The 7,570-nt window shown below is 32.4% G+C and overlaps 2 non-coding genes across 2 annotated transcripts; both read left to right on the forward strand.

The window, feature by feature from the left end:
- Positions 1-948: 948 nt before the first annotated feature.
- On the forward strand, positions 949-1,020 carry Trnaq-uug. The gene has a single exon. It is a non-coding gene; the product is annotated as a tRNA-Gln (tRNA).
- Positions 1,021-3,760: 2,740 nt separating this feature from the next.
- On the forward strand, positions 3,761-3,879 carry LOC123669792. Its single transcript, XR_006745790.1, has one exon. It is a non-coding gene; the product is annotated as a 5S ribosomal RNA (ribosomal RNA).
- The last annotated feature ends 3,691 nt before the right edge of the window (positions 3,880-7,570 follow it).

Raw genomic sequence — 7,570 nt, forward strand, 5'->3', positions numbered from 1 at the left:
TATTATTTACTCTTTTAAAGAAATGTTTACATCGTCTTTGTTTAAATTCTAATCATATTATATTATTCTAATATGTAAATATAATCTATCTAATAATAATTCTTTGGATGGTCAAATTTACAGTAATTAGTTCTTCAAAATCTTAGAACAAATCGTAAAAGCCGTGCTCTGTATGTGTGTTGAAGGTCATTAAATGAAGTTGGACTCTGTTTATCTTACGCTGATATTAGTTGACCTTTTATACTTGCATTCTCGTGTGATTTACAATTTAATGTAGATTTACTAAATTTTGATGAATGCTTAGTAACTTTTACGCATTTAGTTTGTTAAAAAACTAGCGTATTTAAATTTCTACTCGACATCTTTTTACTCTTAATACGGTTACTGTTTACCATTTCAAAATTTAACTAATATTTTTAAATTATACACTTTATTTTATTTGGTACTGTGTGATCAACTTAAAAATAAAAACTATTTTATTATTATTTTTTATTTTATCATAAATAAATAAATAAATTTATAGTGTGACATTATATAGTCAATATTTTTTATTAATCAGGCTATATAATATGCTGTTTTACACCCGCGATTAACACAACACAAGAGCAATAAGTAAATTTCAGTAATATTATATATTTTCTTTATAAATGGGCGTATTTGAAGTATGATGTTTTATAGCCTATACATACTGAAATTACCAGGACTTGTACAAGCAACTTCAAAAATTAGTGTCATTAAACACACATACGACAAAATTTAACTTTATAATACTTATAAGTATAGTCGCTGTATAAAGATTTAGATTTTCGTTATTTAACACGTGTTTAAAATACCAACGAGAAGCCTTTCACATATCATCACGGTATCATCACGTTCTTGACCTCGAGTCGTCATATAAAAGAGAAAGGTAAAAGAATGCTGTCGCTAATTTAGACAGATTTCTTGTGAGGTTCCATGGTGTAATGGTTAGCACTCTGGACTTTGAATCCAGCGATCCGAGTTCAAATCTCGGTGGAACCTTCCCTTTTACAATTTTTTAAATAAATATATATTTATTTATCTGTATCGATTTTAATAATTAGTTATATTACGGCTTAGATATCAATTGGTTAAAATTTTCTCTTCGATTTTCCTATATAATTTTTTGTAAATTTCTTTTTTTTTTATTGTTTTTTGTTTCTAGAATAGAAATCTGGTAAAATGTCAAAACGAAAATCGATAAATTGACTCACCAATGTAATATCGACTACCATTAAGATGTCATCAATAAATATATGTATATGTATTTTTACTTGTTTCTTTTATTTTATGTATCATTACATCCATAATTTATTTTTATGTGATATTATATATAATGTGTATTTTTGTTTGAAGTAATGGAACATATTTAAAAACAGGAAAGTGGCAACTCATTTTTATTATGTACGTAAATATACGAAATATAATATATTTATAATAATTTTTTTAGTAACATAAGTATTTATTTTTTAAAGAAGAAGTATATTATAACTTCTAATATCGATTAAAAACTTTTTATTTCTATGTAAATGTTTATTGAGAAAAGAATTATTTAATTTTTTTTATACCTATTTTATGTCAATAATTATTAAACAAAATATGAACAGATTCTTATAATACAATGTGAAATTAAAAACGAATCAAATAAAATTCTTTATTATAAAAAAAAATCGATTTGTACTATACCCGTAGTAATATCACAGAAGCGACATACACGTAAAAATATTACGATTGAATATCATATGTCATTGGAATGTAAAAGTGTAGGAATGATTGATTCGAGTATAGAACTCATAAAATATTGATATTGTCATAAAAGAACCCCAAGTTTGACCACGTTGCTCTTTGCATAATTTTTCTGGTTCCATACACCTTGATCCTCAAGGGGCTAGCCCTTTAAGTGTCGTACTGCTTTTCAGTTTACGTTCGACAGAGTTGAGCCGGAATTGGTCTTCGAATAAAAATATTTTTGATACTTTTATAATTGTCACTCGAGTGAATAATTTTGTTTCGCAGTCTACAGTTTTGTGAGGAGAGTCGTTAATATTTTTATTTTATTTTCATCTTTGCTTATCTTGAGACTAATTTACTGGATTAAGCTCTGAATCTTCTCCTACGTGGAGGCCTATGCCCAGCAGTGGGATGTTACAGGCTGAATATAATTACTCCATAAAAATGGGGGTATAATAATTAACTAATTATATACTAAACAATAGACTATAATTAAATATTCAATAGTCATGGATTGTGCCTGTTGCGCTGGCGGTTGATTTTCGATCCCCGAACATGACAAATATTTGTATTGGCCATACAGGTTTGCCGTGGTCTGGGTGTTTGTGCAGTCCTCGTGTGAGTCTCCCCACCGTGCTTCGGAGAGCACGTTAAGCCTTCGGTCCCGGTTGTTATCATCTGCGCCCTACGCCTGATAGCGATCGTTACTCATAGTAGGGAATATATCCACCAACCCGCATTGGAGCAGCGTGGTGGATTAAGCTCTGATCCTTCCCCGACACGGGGAAAGAGGCCTATGCCCAGTAGTGGGATATTCCAGGCTGAAGCGTGTATATTTTATGTTTATTTTAAATGGCAATTACTAAGTATATAACTTTTTTACTTTTCAATAGTTTTCATGGTAAAAGCAAGTAAAAGTAAAAAGTAAAGCAAAGTATTGCCTTAATGACCGCGTTCCTATCATCTCAGTTGAATCGAACAGGCGAATAATTTTTCGTATGTAAACTTACTTTAAAAATAAATTGTTTTGGTAAAACAAATTGAAAGTGATAATTTATACAAAGTATGACAAACTGGTTTTTTCCTATATTCAGTAAACAGAAAATGTGGATTTTGAGTAAAAGACAGTTAAGTCAAATTTGAAGTTACAAAAGTAATTCTGTTCAACAGTTAAAATAAAATTAAGGAATAAAGGTCCTAGAACTAGTTTCACTAAAACAATTTGGAGACACATATTTATATGCCAAAGTATAGTAGGACTACGTGGTACACTATTCTAGATCCTATCTTCTTAGTAGATAAGTCTGTGTCCAGTAGTAGGGTATTGCTGAGTGTTGATAGTAAATTCAAAACATTAATTGTGAACAAAAAAAACATTCCAGAAAGAAAATAGCACAGCATATCATCGTAAAACAACATCAAAATCACTCAAAATCGAATAAAACCGTTTTATTCGGTACAATCGATTAAAACGACAGACGTCGGTACTTAGCTATAACCGATATTAATACGTAGACTTTGACGTTTGACGCACGTTAGTCGAAATAAATTTTATCATCCTATCACTTAGTAACGTATCGCCTGCAATAAATATCGAAGGGTTTGTCGTATTTATGGCAATGCATAAAATTCTGTATGATCAACTTTTTTACTGCAGTAATCACATTTCATGAGATACTAGCATATTATATTTTCTGATGGCCAAACGATTAATAAATACCTTGACCGTTTGGTGTGGAGAGAATCGTAATTCTTTGATTTTTTTCGGGATATTTCTTTGAATTGAAGATATTACAAAAAAAAGTTATTATATATTACAGTAAATGAACGTTATCTTTTTGAGTTCAAATTTCCAATCTACTAGTCTACTACACCGGTACAAAGAAAGACGATGGTTTCACCGGGGATTGATTTTTTTTAATTAGTGTTATAAAATTACATATACTGTGTTATAATTATAACACATATTATGTAATTTTAGATACCATTCATATGATTAGCACTCATATGTGCCAACGTCCATACCACGTTGAATACACCGGTTCTCGTCCGATCACCGAAGTTAAGCAACGTCGGGCGCGGTCAGTACTTGGATGGGTGACCGCCTGGGAACACCGCGTGACGTTGGCTTTTTTATTTACTAAAAAAACACCAAATAACGAAATCCAGTTTGATTTATAAGCAATTCTCGCAATATAAATTACGTATACGTGTATAATTTTGGGTACCGATAATAATTTATGATTGTTGTTATTTTTTGACGACGTCCATACCACATCACCTGGAGTGGAGACCGCGTCTTGGCAAACGCAGTGTGGGACGGCCCGTTGGACCGACGATCTACGTAAAATTGCCGGTGTAGGCTGAATGAGGATTGCGGAAAACCGGAATGTTTGGCGCGAACTTGGGGAGGCCTATATCCAGCAGTGGACTGCAATAGGCTGAGCTGACTGACTGGCTGACACCACATCAAGGACACCGGTTCTCGTCCGATCACCGAAGTAACGTCAAGCGCGATCAGTACTTGGTGAGACCGCCGGGGAACATCGCGTGCCGTTGCTTATATTACTGTTTGCATTTATTCAATTCAGCATATCCAAATGTATGTTAGCTTAGAAAATATACGTAACCTACTCAGTTCCCAACCTAGTCTTAGGCTTTAAACCCTCTCTTCGGTCATTTGCTTCATTGCTGAAGGTCGTATCCACTCTGATCCAGGGTCTGGTTCACGATCTCTGTGAATTTTCTCCGGTCCGTCCTGTCCTCTGCTTTCCTCAGGGCTGCGGTCACTTGGAGACCAGTGAGGTTGATAACTTAGTCCGACCACCGTGTAGGGCAGCGACCACTTTAAACAATATACATACTTAAAAGATAAATCTGGTTATATCCTACCTCGTAGTTACTTGTTCGCTACCCAAGCACCTCCAAAGGTAGCTCTGTACAGCCATTTTTCTCGAATGGTTAAAAAGCACCAAACGTATGATCATATTATAAACTCTAAGTTGCTAAGTTTTATATAAATCCGTTCAGTAGTTTTGGTGCGATTCATGGTAAGACAGATAAAAGTGAAAAATTGTAACTAGATACATAAAATTCAAACAATAATGATTAGGTACATAGTTTCTATATATTAATACGTGAAGCAAAAACTTTGTACCCCCTTTTTACGAAAATTGCGCGGACAGAGGAGTCTGAAATTTCGCACACTTATAGTTTGTATAGAGGAGAAGTGCAAAACGCTAATACTTTTTTTTAAATTATGCATAAAAAGATGTTAAATCAATAAAAAAAACATTACACACACTACCGTGTATTTGACACACGCGCATAATTATTTACTCTTTTCATGGTCATATTTTGACCTCTCGGCGACCACTAGTACCTACTAAAATCGATTCAGCGTTTATCAACAATACAAGTATGAGAATAGATAAAGATATATTTAAAGAATTGCTTCTTACTTAAAAGCAATTAAAATGCGAATATAAATAGCATAGTATATAATTACATACAAAATAAAGACGTCTCGATACCTCCATCGACGGTTTGATTTACAGCCATCACGACGTCTTACACCGCTTAATCTCTCATTAAAATTCAGCGAGCACCTCGACGAATCAATTACAGCGAACATTCAAATACGCCCCCTGATAGAATTGTTATTGAAGAATGTGCGTGTGATAGAATGTCAGCCAATACCTATACCACGTGTAGCTTATGTACATGTTACTTACCTATGTAATGTTATATATGTTGTGCTTTGAATTTTATTTAGTACTGTTACGTTTTGTTTTTATTATCATTAATATTAATGTGACTGGTACAAATTATGTTAGTAAAATAGCTTTACGTTATTTTTAATACGTTTTAAATATACATATATATGTAATAAGGTAATCTATAGAATAGTATACCTACCTATTTTTGTTATTTAATAACATCACGACCTATATAAATCTAAGATAGTATTAGGAAGCTAACGACTGTTTTAATGTAATTATTTTCGTATCTAGTTACCGATTTATAGAATTCCTTACTGTTTTAGAACTATAACAGGCGAAGTAAACAACATTAATAAAAATTATAACTGGGTGTATGTTACTGAAACCATTCTAAACATATGCATATATGCAGTGAACAGTAAACATTTGTCAAGTCCGATTGTTATGCTACACAAAAACCACCATAACATCTACATCGAAACCCGCTTAGAAAATTAAGTTCTTGCCCGATTGATTAGCATTTAATTATTTATATGTATTCGTTAATTATCGAGCAGTTGGTTTTATTATCGACTATCGATAATATAGAAATTCTGTTATTAACAACAGTAGCGAACACCAACAGGAGGCGACCGGAGTGCTATTATGTAAATAAGAAGATTACAACGTATAGATATTATAATGGCGTTGGTACGATGATACGATTGGACCGAGAGGGCGCGTAACTCAATACGCAACTTGGACGCCTCTGGAGATGGATAGGGATGGGAAACGTCGTCACGATACTTTCGACTTTCTGGATATGATTTTCTAATTAAATATGGTTCAGGTTTAAGTTTTAAATCGTTTTGGGAATATCATTTAATATGTATATTGGTTATAGAACTAAACTATGTGTAGTTGACTAAAAAGGTACTTGGCTCTATCAACCGAGGGTAGTTGCATCACATCCTCATAGAAAAATCGCCCCTAATATTTTATTGTTTAATTATGTGTACCTATATGTATTCTGTTATATTAAGACTATTAAAATAAAATTAAAAAAAAAAAACCGTTTTATTATTATCTGTTTCTTAGCACCATTTGCATTTTCATATTTCAGGGAAAGTAAAGAGTATGAGATAAATTTTAGAATAATATTTCATCAAAAACATATGATATTTTATTATTGCTAATTGTAGAGACTTTTAGAGGTCTTATTGTTAAAGATATTAGATACTACATCGTAAATAGAACGTAGTCACATAATTATAATTAAGAAAATTAAATTTCGAAAAAAAATAAAAATAAATATCGATGATATTTTAATCATTCACTAAGCCGTAACTCGCGAAAACTCAGATCGGATAAACGGATTCGGCGTCTCAACTAAGCGACAGTTTTAAAGTAACTCCGCCCCTAACTTGATTCCGATGCGTCACAAACTCACCGTTCGTGCCATCTTTATGTAAATTCGGCAAAGTTAACATTGCAAGCGTCGACGACGAAATTACACTTTGCCGACGAACTGAAACTCGTTTACCGGCGGCAAAGGAACGTTGGTTGACGAGACGCCGAAGGAATTTCATCTTATTGGTAGCGTGACGGTTTTTTTAATGTCGCGTCATGTCATGTGTTCGTTGCTTTTTAAAAATGTTTTATATTTTTATCAGTGAAATATCTGCTTTGCCTAATATATATGGCGAAAAACTTTGAAAAAGTGGAAAAAGTATGACTTTTTCTTTGAATTGTTTAGGTATTTTAGGCATTGCATACTTAACAGGTATAGTTGATATAAACATTTCTCAGACGAAGCAACCGAATTACACGGTTTAAGGGTATTGACATTTTTATCATTTGCTTAAACTACAGACCAACAAAATTTTTAGTACTTATATGTGATAGATATTAAAGAAAATGATACCTACGCCTGGGCTCATCACCTCGCCGGATATATTCCTTAAATATTTTTAATTCTTTGTCACATAAATAAAATAAATAATCAATCACGTGTTTAGAATGTTATACTATACTTATAAAAGTGTGTAAAAGACACGCTACTCTAATTCTTTCAAGTCTCTTTTATATGTAGTATTAAGAAGAGAAATCACAGTTTTATG

Source organism: Melitaea cinxia, chromosome 3, assembly GCF_905220565.1.
Source record: "Melitaea cinxia chromosome 3, ilMelCinx1.1, whole genome shotgun sequence".
Taxonomy (NCBI): domain Eukaryota; kingdom Metazoa; phylum Arthropoda; class Insecta; order Lepidoptera; family Nymphalidae; genus Melitaea; species Melitaea cinxia.